The following is a 14,696-nucleotide window of genomic DNA, read 5'->3' as shown; positions in this document are numbered from 1 at the left end:
AGAGTACCCACTTAGGGCATAGAGTAATGCTCTTCTACAAAACCTGCTTTTCCTCTTACCTCAAAAGAAACATCGTGATTCGGCTCTTTCGAAGTCACGGGCGTTACCCACTGGTAGCCGCACAGCTGAGACTACTCGACTACTCGAACGATAAGTACTCGAGGCATTGAGCGAGAACATCAAAAGAAATAGTAATATTCTAGATTCTTAGGTGGACAGCAACGTAGGACCAGGCGCAGCCTCAGAACAGGTACTAAGGTAAAGCTTGGAAATTCGCAGGGGTACATTTGGCATGCGGTTCACGAAAACGGCGTTTGATAGATTATCACCAGAGTAACTGAAGAAAATTCCCCTCAGTTACGTTTAGCGACGGTTTTGACGACTACGTTCATAACTGTTTGGCTTGTCGCCATTCATGTGACTCCTTAGTCCGGCGATTTCATCATTACGGTCATATAGCATTGAACAGATTGGATAAAAACGCGTGCATGTATTGCTATATTAGCACGTCATTGAACAGAAATTAGTCGGGTCAGTGTTGTGGTATTTGGAGAAGCTTTACGCTGTTGTTATTTGCCCGAACATAAGAATATTAGAGGCTGACATTGTTCAGGGCAGCCTCCAGAATTATTACTTGCACGCACTGTGCACAAAACAATAAAAATATGGCACAGACCTTGATCACAACTGTGTTCAAGCATGGAATAACTGATATCTTGTTTTGGCATATCCCTCATTACACGTGTTTTCGCGTGTCATGTCTTTGTGTGGAATTAGTCACAACCGAGGAAATCTCCTGGCTTAGGATACAAGAAATCAGATGCCTTGTTTAAAATGTATACATGTGTTCATCTACAGCATGTGAGCACAGAACGCATTCAAGCAACGAAGAAAAAAAAGCTTGTTAGGTAAATATAATGACACGGTAGTTAGTAACGCAGGTTTGTCAAATCTGGGTAAAGCTGAATAAATAACAAAGGCAAAGAGAACTAAATACCAAAACAAACAATCTCCAGGGACACACCCAGTACAGGGACACAGCCAAAGGCTGCAGTACTTTTTCGAGCGCGCTTTTCGCCGAACAGAATCAACGTCATAGGAACGGAGGACGAGTTGAACGCTTTAGATAAGGCACAAACCTTCTTCACCGCGATTAAATTCCATCGTTTGTTTACACCACCTTCCCGTAGCCGGTCCGAATCTGTCTTACCAGATCGAGTTCGGGCTTGGCTATTTTTTTTTCTTGCGACTTACCCCAGCATTTCTCCTTCCGAAGCTCCCGCATCGTTTCCCATCGAAAAAAGTCTTTCTTGCCGCAAAAGACCTCCAGCTGTCCTGCGTACGTAGATCTGCGCCCTTGAGAGCTTTGGCGGCCGTGTGTAAACTGCGCTTCCCCGTGCATCGCCAGCTGGAACTCTCTTCCGTTTTCAGCGCCGTTTCTGTGTACTCTATTTGGAAACGGCTTGAAGAGGTGTGCACAACTTTTGTGTTATCCGAGAGCCGTTGCTACATCGCCGCTGCCGCTTTTAAGGCCGAATATCGGGTTTCCGAAGGCGGCTTCCTTAATTGCTCATCGATTGCCGTTCGATTCTGCCAGAGTACCTAACTCAGCTGCCTCAGTACCAGCCCTCAGGCTACTCTCCGTCGTATAGGCACAGGCTAAGGTGCGGTGAATGGAGCGAGACTATGGAGACAGGAAGATCAAAGCTCGTTAGTTTTGCTGGCTTCTGTTACTCACTTGTTTGTGTATATTCATACCTATTGGTTCCTTCAAGTAGAAGACGCTACAAGTAAGATATAACGAAAAATCGAAATGAGAAGGGAGGGTGCTTTCTGAAGAAACATTGCTATCTACTACGCGATAGGAGGAAGCTCACAACTCACGAACATTTGAATGTCCCGCTCTGAAGATGATGTTTGTCACCCAGGTAAGATGCTGCTAGCTGCACCCCGGTTAGATCCTCTGTTAGGTGTTTATTAAAACGTTTGAATTGTATGTTTTTCATCTTCAGACTTTGCGACACTTTTGGCTACCTTTTCGCATTTGGTGATGTCACTTCATGGTTCAAGCAGACACTTTTTGAAGAATAGTGGAAGAAAAATAACTTTAAAGCCTGGAAGTACATAGGACTATAGATCTATCAGAGCAATGATAGCACTGATAGCGGTGCTTAACGCATTTGGCATATGCAAATATGAAGATATCTCATGGCCTTCTGTCCAAGTTTAATTAGTCGCGCACTTTTCCAGCAAAAGTGCACCGCACCTTCTCACAGTGACTATGCATTGTTGGGTGCACATAAAAAACCGGAGCTTTAAATAATGGGCGCCGACTGCCCGGTCGACCGTGAAGAAAGAATACTATACAAACCTGCTTCAGTTTATTTTTTTCTGCCCTGGATATTGCCGCAGAGTCAGCACTAACATGACTGAAGACCATTACAAAGGACGCAGCTTTAAAAAAATATTTAAAGTTTACACGTTAGACTTGCGCACTGTTTCAAAGGCGGAACGTTTTGTTGCGCGTAACAAAGTGAGAGGGCGATTACGCCGGCTCCAAAGAAGAGAAACATGCGTACTCTGCACAACACTTGTTAATACTTGCCCAGTTTGCGGCACTGGCCGTGACAGATCCGCCCATGCTGCTAAACTCATGATTAAAAAAAAAATACTCGAGGGTAAGTCAAAACGCATCCACGATGGTGTATAAAAATTATGTACATGTTTACGCCTACCTTTGTGTATACATACTGCAGACCAAAAAGTGTTGATGATTCGGACTTACCCTAGTAGATAAGGTAAACCTAGATGACAGTGACACCGGAGAAATAGAGAATTTTGTTTGATTAATCTCAGTTCGTAATAAGGACGCCTTTCTTTTTTACTCTGAATGCTGAGCGGCCGGAGTTTCATTTCATCAAATCAGATAATTAGAGTTAATCAGAGTTCATGCTTTAGTGTCTCTATAAAAACCCATGCAGACTCATCTTCAAAATCTCTCTTCAAATCTTCACATTCGGCAATAGGGACAGCATTTAAATGCGGACTAGCGCGTAGCGCATATAGTACGAAAGAGCATAATAAAATTACGAATACCAGCCGAAAGTGAGGAATACAATAATTACGAGTGAGGTAATGTGGCGGCCAACATCATCTCGTCCAGACGTTTCTGGCATTTACTCGGTGTGTGAAAAGGCATGTCCCAATATCATTAGCCTCGGCGCAAAGCCTTTAGCTGACGTAAGAACGGAGATAGGCTGAGGCTCTTGCACGATGGCGATTGCAGTGACTCTTTTCGCATAATGCTAAGCCACGGTTTCCTCCGACTCGTTTGACTAATCTCAAGTGACATCAGACAAGCCGAGTCAGGCCTCTTAGCTGTGCTATCACTCTGCGCGCACAGCGCCACGGTTCTTTTGCATAACGTGCTCAGGATAATACGCATTTCGCACCTTATATTTACATACACAGTGCGGCATCTGTGAGGGAGCCGCTTCGTCCTCGCATGTGAAGGCGAAGAGTGCGATATTTAATGCAAATTAGCATTCTGTGTCCGTGAGACCACTTTTCAGTTTGTGAAAATAGCAAAATAAAAGGAAAATATGGTAAGGGAAAGTTATGCTTCGCAGCTCCACTTTCAGGACGTCGCGTACGCGCACTTCGCTTCTTGCTTATTAACTACCTTTAATTTGTACAAAGCCCAGACAACGTATACTCATTGGCACGCAGCAGTAAGATACCACACAATATGAAATGCTACCCTGTATAGATACAAATCTCCGCATTTAATCAGCCGCACCACGAACGTGGCTTCATAACATTGTTTTCGTGTCTAACTTGGGATCGAAGGGTATTGGAAAGCCGAATTTCGATTTTGAGGCGTTGTCCTAATTGTCTACGACATTAAGAAATACAGCTGGTCACATTGCGCCGGTGGTGGCTAGGATCCTATTAGGTAATGAAGTGCTTTTCGATAACACCGTTGCCATGACAACGGTGTGCTGTTCCAGTTGACCTACCTCCGGCCGCTATGGAAGGATTTAGCGCTGGTATGCAGGTTGACTGGACAATGGAATGCATGCGAAGTTTTCTACCCTGTCGGGAACAGAAAGGGAAGCTATGTCGTTTATAACAGAGTGTCATAATGCTGTAACGTCGGTCAACACTGGCGGCACTCAGACGATAATGCTCACGGAGGCATTGAAAACTGGGAATATTTACATGTGCCGCGTACATCGCAAAACTTAGCGGAGCCCAAACGAGACATCAGCTGTTTTTGTTTTTTTTTATTACTCGTACCTTTACCACGTACTGCAATCCCTTTCTTCGGGGTAAAGTTGGTGCGTTCCTCCACTGCGAGGCGGTTATACCTCGCCTTTTCATTTTCACATGTCTATTTATACTCCTTAGGAACACAGAAGAGCGCACTCAGGCACAACCGCAGCGATAACTCCCGTGTCTCTAGCTATGCTGCAAATTACGTGTGTCGCCGTAGCAAGACAAAGTTTCGAGAGTGATAATAACGACTATCGCTATAAAACAAATTCCTTGCTTGGCCAATCCTGTGTCACTGAGGCAAGACGGTGGGCCACGGCCTTAATGACAAGTGCACTCGGTATTCGTCGCAATGAAAATAACCGCTGCTCCCGACCGCGTGGGTCTCCAGATGGCAAGGCACGTCAGCGCTGCAACGTTTCTAGACACCGGCGAGAAGTCCTCAACGCGGAAGAGGCCTCAACAGACATAGTTCTAGCGCTTTAGACAGGAACGAAGAGAAAACACAGACACCACAAATGACTGTGTTCTCCCTTCCTCCCTGTCTAAAGTGCTAGAACTAGCTAGAACTTTTTCTGCTAAATCTAAACACCAACTCGCCCAAGTTTCTGCGATAAATGCCGAAGAGGTCGATGCACTTCACTACCACACTTTCAAGGTATATATCTGCTCGGGTCGTATTTCTCAACTCTTAATTTTTTTTTTTTTTTTTGACATCCTGTGGTCTTGTGGGTTTCAGCAGATGAAGGCCTGTAGCCCGTTGCCAGAATTATGCATGCGATGCTAATAATCGCGGCTGGAAAATCAAAACCGCGACACTCCAGTCACCACTTTTGACCGCATTGCTATGGGGTTGATAAATTCATCTGCGAAACGAAATGCTAACTTTCATTCGTTGGTACCCGAAACGAAGAAATATATATTTTCCGTAGTGCAACCAGGTCCCAAAGATGCTCTAGCCGGATAAAGAGCTTCTGCTAAAACGTTTACTGCCTCTCCGGTAACCAAGAGTACATCTAAGCATGAAGTGGCACGGGCTCTGTGGCAACCTCGTAGCCTTCGTGACCGACTTCAGGCGTTGTGGGCAGGCACAAGCAGTCTCCTGCTGTGGCGTATAACTCGCAGAGCGATCGCTTCAATCCAGACGTTTCCTACCTCTTGTTACGTCCGTGTCAATTGGTGCAGGCGCAAGCATGCCGTATTTTAGAGCTGGTCAAACAAAATTTGGGTGCCACCACTTATTTTATTGTTAATGTAGGTAGGACATAAATATTGGTCAAATCCTGTACTACAAATGTTTCAATGCTGCTAAGGGCCAATTTTAGGGGTGGCCCACCAAAATTAAGGACGCCCCTGAACTGGCCGTAGTGAAATTAATTTGAACAACAATTTTAATCAAATTCTACCTAAGTTTAGTTCGGGCTTGATTCGCATCATTCGTCTAATTTGGACGAAGTTAAATTTTAGGGATCCAGAAATTAGCTTTTAAAGATGGCGTTCCTAAATATGGCATTTACCACTAAGTTGGACGCACCTAAATTATAGGATGGCTATCACGTTCGGTCAAATTTGGCAAAAGTGAACGAATTGAAGCTTCAGGGGTCCAGAGAGCCAAATTTTAAGTGTGCGGACCGAGAGTTTCTCGGATAGATTCCGGTGATGTATGAGGAATAAGAGAGCGAAGGACTTGTCTCTTTAACTATGGTTAAGTCTCATTCGATGTCCGGATGATCCCATGTCGGTGGCAGGATGCTGGCTGTTGGTTTTAGATTAAGGTCACCTCATTGTCGTCAACAACGAAAGCTGAAAGCAGTTCATGCTTAAAACAATCAAACGCCATGATGAGTCCCCCGGCATCTGGGCGCTTTAGGGCATCAATTGGAAACGCCAGTGCGTGAGCAGAGAGTAATTGGCTCGGAGGATAATTGAGAAAGCCGCGGGTGATTGATGGGTCCTCTGATAGCGGCTGGCTGGAATGAGTCCAGTATTGGTTGGTTCGCATTAACAGTATCGAGATGCTTAACCTTTCCATCGGCAGCCGCTAAATAATGATGATGGAGCCTTTGCGCAATATCAGAGCACAATATCGTCGAGAACACCAGCTTACGCAAAAAGCGGTTCTCGCCTTTTGTTTCACTTGCGCCGCATGCATCCTAGCAGCCTTGTTTTGCCCCAAATAGGGCATCGTGCATGTTCACCATGATGGCCAAGTCTGCCACTACCGGTTAGATAATCGATTTCGGGAATTATGCTACACTATACCTCCTTTATGGCTGGTCTCGAATTAGTAATGAGAGGCAATTCGAATAAGCGCGGCCGGATACTCGGTCGTCCCTCGGCCGGTTTACATTGGGTGCAACACCTAATAAATTTCTATTCAATCTTCGGCACGACCAGAGTCTTTTAAAAGACTTTTGTAGTTTACGCTTGCATCAGTGCTCTTTTGATGGAGCAGTAACACCGCGACGATTCATTGCGGTTCATTATGCCACGACATATGCCAGCAGCGATGTAAAATATTTGTAAGAGCTTAACCACCGTGATAGAGAAGGTCAAAGCATCAGCACTGAGGGCGCATTCGCCAAGACGAAAACCGTGAGAAAGTTATTTAATACTATTTGCAGCCATATGAAAGTGCTGTTCAAGCTTATGAACATCAGCTGGTGTGAAGGTTTTCCGAGAAACCTGCCCATTGGTCTGAGAATTGTCATCGAACGGCGCCAGAAACCTCCGAACTAATGTTCCAGAATTAGATAACAATCCTTGTAAATTCGCGTTCGGAATCATTTGTTTCAAGGCAAACATGCCCATAAAGTCGTATTGAACTATATATCTTTGTACATTTCTTCTCGGGATGCTGATACTTAGTCTTCCGTTCAAGAAGAAAGCTCTTCTAACAGCTCGAAATAATCAGTCTATTACATTTATCGGTGGATCTCAGCACAATATGTCACTAACGAATGTTTTTCGACCGTATGCTGCGCAATGATTTCCAAGAGCGGAATTTGTCCAGACCGCAAGGGCGATACGGAGAAGCTGCCCACTCACCGCATATGGAATCAACCTCCACGCCCAGTCACAGGCTCACTTCATGACGTCACGTGCAAACAGGAGGACATGTACGAAATAGGGCGAGCAGCACAGATAACTAAATATAAACCTTCAGCCATCCCCTCATGTGGCACAGAGAGCCTGGAAAGAAGACAGAGTAGAATGTAATGCCAAAAGTATATTTAAAAATTGTGGATGAATTTACTAACCTCTTTCTTGAGGGCATTATGCAATATCAGCCTATGGTCGTTTCTAATTACGCACATAATTTTTAAAATACAATTTTAAAATATCACATTAGTTGAAGGACTACACAACGTACATATACAACACAACTTGATCTCCATACACGTGCGCATTGCGAGGCATACAGTCGGTAGCTTCTCTGGCTCACAAATGAAAGGCCAAATCTATAATCCCGCCTGAAACATAAAATGCCTAAAATTTTATTGCGAAAGCAATACTACTCGCACTTTCAAACCTTCGCGTGACCCGGCCGCAGTTACGTCTTACTCACATGACGCTGTGACGTCACACCTCACGTGCCACACGGGCTGGCAGGAGCGCCCAACTTGGGTCTCTCGTTTCACATGGGATGGTTATGTCTTCTTGGGCTCCAAGATTACCTCGGAAGGAGACTGCAGCCATAAAATTAGGAGACGCCTGCTTCTGGAAAGAGAGCAATAGTTAGCTTCGACCGCCTAGTAAAGAGCAGAGACATTAGTCTGCCAGCCAAAATCCGTATAACTCGTGCTATGGTCTTTCCAGTTGTGATGTATGGATGCGAGAGTTGGACTGTGAAAAAGGCTGACCGCCGAAGAATTGACGCTTTTGAATTGTGGTGCTGGCGATGACTCTTGAGAGTTCCTTGGACTGCCAGAAGATCAAATCAGTCGATATTGTCGACCATAAACCCTGACTGCTCATTGGAGGGTCAAATTCTAAAGTTAAAGCTCAGCTACTTTGGTCATCTGATGAGAAGAGAGGAGTCGCTGGAGAAAGATTTGATGTTGGGAAAGGTTGAGGGTCGCCGGAGAAGGGGTAGGCAGCGAACGCGATGGTTAGATGGCATTCTCGAGGCACTGCAGATGAAGTTATGTGATGTTAGGAAGATAGTGAGAGACCGGAAAGCGTGGCGTGACATGGTCCATAGGGTCACGAAGAGTCGGACACGACTGAACGACTGAACTGAACTGGTTATGTCAGAATCAGCCTGCTAGGACCCTGGCATTCACGTTACCCCTATAGGCCCCTAGGGCACGTTCATATGGGTGGGTTAAAGCGGTGCTTTATATGTGGGCTAAGGAAGAGCGAAAAGAGAAGAATAAGAACGCTCAGTCACCCGCAGCTAATGCTTTCGCTCAATATTTGATTCAGCAACGTTGAACCCTTGCCATTTTTATTATATTCAACTGGCTCCATTACAAATTTAGGTCCTTTCTGAAATTCCACGACAGTTAATTTGAATTACATTTTATATTTTAACATTTACCTTAAGTGTAATGGGGAGTATAAAATTCTTGCGTAAGGTCATGTTGTTGGGACGTCATCACATTGTCGACCAATCAGAATTTTGTGCATGAACGCCACATGTCAACGAAACAGAGTCATATTTTTCTCTGAACGGAAGGTCTTAAATATATCCATTCAATGAGATGACCAACCCGCAGCGCCTAAGGTACAACGGGCTTCAAAAGCAAGGCACAGGTCACAACAGGATGCCCAACATACATATAAAATAACATGCTCAATCCAAACCACCAAGGCACCATGCACGGTTTTCACCGAGATGACAGGTGGAAGATTTCGCTCGTCGGTTCCCTTTTTTTTTTTTTTTTTTTTTTTTCTTGCGATATCTCAAAACCAGAGAAAGCCCAAAATGATTCTGCCGAAATGATTTGCAAGACAACCATGGTCATTATGAACCAGGTTGTTTACAGAAGACGCAGCCGCTCGTACTGCCTAGAAGGCTGGATACGTTCGAAGGGAACCGAGAGAACGAAAGCATACGCCTGGCGCAAGCGGGACCAATGTTCCGTCCTCCAACAGAAAACAAAGCTTTCGCAGGAAGCACACCGTCAGTTTCGGAGGAGGGAAAGCCGGCGAACGTCTGCATCTCAAGTAGAAACGTCCAGAGCACGAGATGAGCATCACAGATACGCTCCGCCCAATCATGCTCCATCTGCTCTCTCTTTTCTTTTTTTTTTCGGAGGGGGGAGGGGGGGAGGCATAATCCGCAGTCATTACACTTTGCTCACTCTCATAGACATCGTGTCTGATGGCTGAGCAGCAGCGAATTGCCTTGAAAAATACAAAAAAGCGAATGTCTATGATGTTAAAACGAAATTATCCTGATTGGAAACTCTCGGACAGGAAAAAGAAAGATCTCTGCCTCGTGTTAGGCCAACCTGTGTGCTTCATTACACGAGGTGGTGCTCTATAAATCATTGAACTGCAAAAGTGGACGTTAACTCAGGCGGTTAGGTTTACACCGGTTTCAGTTCTCGTTAGCACACGGTGAGTTCGTAAAGCAGTCCGTACGTTTCTCGTCGTTTGTGCTTTCCGGCGCGACCTTCATCGCTGCTGTCTTCAAAGTACTTTGTTTTGCGTGCAAGACGGCCTTCCCGCGCGTGCTTCGTTTCTCCCTTGCCGCCCAAACGGCACTGCCGGTCTCTGGGTGCGTGGTTGCTGTCTGGATCTTGCTTTTTTTTTTTTTTTTTTTTTGCGGTTGTGAGCGAAAAAGAACGCCGTGTAGTGGACATCTGCAATGTACTTTAAGGCTCATTTTGAAAACACGAAGTGGTTGAAAAGCCTTGGCGCTGCCTGTTCTAACCATGTTGTTTGGAACAAAGTGCAGTTGCCGGGGAATATGACGGCTGTTCGTTTTCCTTGTCCATCTAAGAAAGCGTTTCATGGTTAATGCTTTTGATCTATGGTTGAGACCGCCAGTTGATGCTGGCAGGGCCGGGGTTTCCATTCTGACAACAGCAGCCGCAACTCCCTAGATGGGAAAAACAGAAAGAGCCCGTGTACTGAGCATCGCCGTCCGTTGAAAAAACTCCGAATGCTGGAACGTTTTCTGGGAATCTTCTTCTACATTTACCAAACAACAGTTGATTACTTTCATCGCGTAAAAGACAGCACAATATCAGAAGACGCTGGATTTCGTATTTAGGTAGACTCACTGATGTTTATTCTTTCATCCTTTATTACAATTTGCATGCAATGTTAACCGCGTTTAGACGCTGAGGAAAAATCGACCGAACGAAACCCACAGAAAAAGAGATTTTTCTCGGAAGGAGGAATTAGGTTTGCAAACCTCACTACGTGCGGACTTGAGAGTCTTCTCCAGACGAAGTCTAGACCTCAGTGCAACCAGTCCGCATGTAAAGAATGAGTGAACCTAAATTGATTTTCTTGAGCTGCTATCTCAAGCAGGTTTAGAATGGTTGCGCTATTTCTATGCTGTTCTTTTTATCCCCAAGAAAGCAAGTTAGCGGACAAGCTGTTTAAAAGCGGCAAAGAGAAAGAAGGGATCCTCCCCGGGAGGCGTTTGCTTACTGAAAACAAGTTTGCACTGCATCTAAGAAGAGGTGCATCCACTATTCCTACAGTGTAATCGAAGTTAGGTTTATCACACACAAAAAAAAAATACAACAAAAGCTGCGTCATCACTGAGCAGACGAGCACAGATAGGAATAACTACAGGAAAGCAGACGCAATATGGAATTAGCGGAATAGGAGCAAAGAAGAAGGAGTAGCAGAATGAGTGATTCAACAAATTCAGAAATCCATTGCAAACAAAATAACTTTTCCTCTTTGCACACGTGTTTTAAATAATTTTAAAAGCTTTTTTTTTTCCTTCACAATGAAGTTTCTTTCGTTAACTGCACTCCTGTAGTAGCCGCTTGCTAGCGTGCATTCTTGGTTTCATTGTGCTTATGCAAAGATATGCACACCTTAAAATCAGTAGAAGGATTTCTGCTTAGAAAAAAGAAATGAGCAACGTTGCACGTAAAAGCCAACTTAAAAAAAAAAAACTTGCTCAACTCTGACACGAGATGTGCTAAACTCGTCACTGTTTTTGAGTACGCAGAGGTTGATTGAAGAATTAAGAGCGTGATAATAACAACATCGTGGGGTTTTCCCCAAGAAGCAAGAATTGCTGGAAATTCAGAACGTAAAAGTATTTACGTGCAGTTCGTTCTGATAAGGGAAATTCGAAGGAACGTGTGGAATCAAAACAAGTTCTTTCGTGCGCAGTCAAAACCAGAACTCAAAAGAAGGTTCGTCTTCCCTACCAACTGTCTCTCATTCGTTCCCCTCCATGTGATCATAATAAGTTAAATTTGAAAAAAGGGGTTTTCAAAGCAGATTCTTTTTTCCTCGTCATCGACACAGAGGCCAATTGTTTAAGAAAAAACACGAAGGCATCACTTTTCTTTGTTTCATTTTATATATGCTCGAACAATGTCGGCCGAAACCTCGACAATATAGGAATAAGAAGTACGAACGAGGTCATGCCCTATCAAGACCATGTCCCGTATGACTTTAAGAAAGGCGCTTCCAAACATGGCGGAAACGTAGTGTGTCCTGAGCAAATTCAAACACCTCGGTTACGCAGATGTGCTTTTCAGAATGTTTTGTTTCAGCAGTGTGAATACAACGAATACGTAGGCTACCTCAAGTACAACACAATAAACTTGACACCAAGTGCACCATAAGGTCTACAGCATATAGAAAAGTGATTTTTCTTCCCTGTCAGTGTGGGAAAGATAAGTGACTGTCGCAGCTGAGGCTCCATTTTGTAGTTACTACATGTTTTTAACCCGCACGCGCTGGTATCCTCATGACGTAACAAAAAGTGTACGGCAGCGTCCGTACGCTTTTTACCTCGAAACATCACGAACATACCTTTATCAGGTGGTGGTTGGCCCTCTTGGGTTTTAATTTTTTACTTCGTTGCGGTGACATGTGATTATTAGTGTTTCATGCTCGAAGCAAATCTTGTAAATGGCCATATGAAATAAAGTTGGAGCATCCATTCAGTCATGTTAGGGAAGAACACGTTCGGTCATGTCGAAGGTGCTCTTCTTTCTCACTCGCTAGAAACCAAGCGCTCAAATAATTAGCCCGAAAAGTTTCATTGAAGCACATAATTGCGTTGGTAGCCAAATCAAGTTCACCCAAATGCTTCCGTTCTTGGAAGCACAACTGCAATTTCCGAGATACCCCTTGGCCGTGAAAGAGTGTATGCTAGCGAAACAAGTCAATGCGTGCTTTTGCAATTAGAACACCTGACAAATGCGCATTTGTAACGCGTTTTGTTTTTTAATGGATTTCGTAAATTATTCTGCCTAGGCTGAGGTCCTTGGCCATTCTAATAAGCCAGATCCAGTCGCCAATATATCGTACTTTTTTAAGTACGAGTGCTTTGATTTAGCGTTAAATAATAGCTTGTAGCGATTCATAAAAGATATTTTAGATGTAAAATGATCATGCCGCTTCGTTCCGGCCCCTTCGCCTTAAGCGTGTATTAGTATGTGACCTGTAAACTAAGTAAATACGACATATTACTCATGCACAAAGAAATATAAATCACATATTGGGAAAAAAATATATATTGCGGTTATACTGGCACGAACTATGATCAATGGGGGGCACAGCTGTCAATAGCAAAATGCCAGCGTATTTTATATTCTCGTTGAATGTGTTCACGATGCTTATATGTCAATGTATTTGTTAACGGACAGTACATATAATTGTCAGTTTCTTCTATTATCCGCGTCACATTTAATTATTTTTATGTTTTTCTCAATTTCAGCACTTTCGTGTACTTATCTAGTGTACATAGTTAAGTACTTGGGTTTTATCTTTCATTTTTTGTGCGCGCACTCCGGCGCACCTCGCTGGAATGAAGCGCATACGATATCCTCTTTGTCTTCATTAATTTTTCACCTTTATTTGTTCTGTTTCACTACTTGCTACACACTACAAGACTTCTAGACAGCATTTACTCTTGCTGTCAATATTCCCTCTTTCTCTGCCGGTGGATCTCGCCCTACTTTTTCTTTCTTTTTTTTCAGATTCGCGCCGGTCACAAAGGCATTCCAACAATTGAATGTATACACCACTCGCAATATCTCGCATCTCGAAACTCTGCCCCCAGAAATTTTCATTTTGTCTTCTGTGCCAAATAGATCCTTGCATCTCCTTCAGTCGGATGCCAGCTGTTACCCACCCTTATGCTGACAAAGTTATATTGAGCAAGAGAGAGAAAAAAAGGGCATTTCCAGACCGTGAATTACTAGGGCGCCGAATGTCATTCACACCCGTTTCCTTTCGTTTCTCGGATGAGAGACAAAAGGGCAAAACATTCCGAAGGACTGCAGCTCAATACAATTCCGCCCGCTTCCATTCGTCCCTCGCAAAGCACGGACGATCTCCATAAAAAGAAAAAAAAACGTAAATAGCTAATGGCTAACTAAGATATCGGAAGCTTCGGCAAGCTTCGCATTCCTGGCAACCTCCATTTCACTTGAACACTTTCAATTTGATATGGACTGCATCCTGAATGAGCGCTGTGTAGAGGAACTGGAAGCCGACTGGGGAGAATTTACATGGTACTGTCTATGCTCTCGGTCTCTAGGAACGACGTTTTCTTGTGCCTAATAGAACCAGAAACAGTCGGGCCCCCTAATGAATGCGTTGTTATTAAATATGTTAGCACATCTAGTTTCCTCTTTGTTCCTAGGTGCTTACGAACTACCTTAACTGCCACGAAAGGCGATGTTTTTCCCGAACACTAGAATTCAGGTGGAAATAAATAAATACAAAAACTTATTAACTCACATCTACGCGAGCGTTTCCATTTGAAATTCACTCTCTTTGTTCATGTACGAAAATTCTCTCGGGTGATGGGGGAAAAGGTAGATATGGTGTGCCTTGCAAATCCCTTACACCAGCGCATTGTTCGCAAGCGGTACAATAAATTCATAAAAATATACAAAAATATAATACGACTTCAGTTCACAGAGGAACAACTTATACGTAATGCACTGAATGTACCAAATATATAATACAAGAAAGGAAAGCGAACGAATTAACGAATTTTTTCCAGGTATGCAATGGTATTGACGGAATATCGCACCGAGTTCGTGCAGTCTATCAGCTGCGCATGCGCACACGTAGCCAGTTGTCGTCACAGTGATACTGACGACGATGGAAACGTTTTCGCTATCATAATGAGTGGAACGCACTATCAAGTGAAACTGCGTGCAAACATACAATTTTTGCGAAGAAACTGTGTCGATTTAATTGCTATCCAGTTTATTTCCGGATATAGAAGTCGTCACGTGAATATGATTTGT

The sequence above is a fragment of the Amblyomma maculatum genome, chromosome 1, assembly GCF_055883805.1.
Source record: "Amblyomma maculatum isolate TAMU_Amacu chromosome 1, ASM5588380v1, whole genome shotgun sequence".
Taxonomy (NCBI): Eukaryota; Metazoa; Arthropoda; class Arachnida; order Ixodida; family Ixodidae; genus Amblyomma; species Amblyomma maculatum.
The sequence above is the reverse complement of the archived record's forward strand: the minus strand, read 5'-3'. Positions refer to the sequence as shown.